Here is a 470-nt window from a genome sequence, read left to right as displayed (position 1 = left end):
GGAGGCAGAACTAATATCTCACAGAGCCCTCCTCCTCAGCCACCTGGAGTGCCTGGGACTCAGGGTCAATTTTGCCAAAAGCTCATTGCTTCCCAGCCAACGAATCTCGTTCCTGGGAACAATCTTCGACTCAGTTCAAATGAAAGCTGTAGTCACGCCAGAATGAGCTCTGGCTATACGGAGGCTGGCGACCTCCTTCAAGATCGGTACCGCTCGCCCTCTCAAAGGGTTTCAAAGGAGGCTAGGCCTCATGGCAGCAGCATCTCCAGTGCTACAGTTGGGTCTGCTGCGTATGCGCCCCCTTCAGCGCTGGTTGAAACCACGGGTTCCATTCCATGCGTGGCGTCACGGACGCCTGCATATCAGGGTGAGTCAGGCCTGTGTATCAGCCCTGACCCCCTGGAAGAACTCCCGTTGGATGGAACAGGGCGTGGCCATGGGGATGGTTCACAGAAGGACAGTTGTCACGA

Source organism: Sinocyclocheilus anshuiensis, unplaced genomic scaffold (genome assembly GCF_001515605.1).
Source record: "Sinocyclocheilus anshuiensis isolate Anshui unplaced genomic scaffold, SAMN03320099.WGS_v1.1 scaffold2480, whole genome shotgun sequence".
Taxonomy (NCBI): domain Eukaryota; kingdom Metazoa; phylum Chordata; class Actinopteri; order Cypriniformes; family Cyprinidae; genus Sinocyclocheilus; species Sinocyclocheilus anshuiensis.
The sequence above is the reverse complement of the archived record's forward strand: the minus strand, read 5'-3'. Positions refer to the sequence as shown.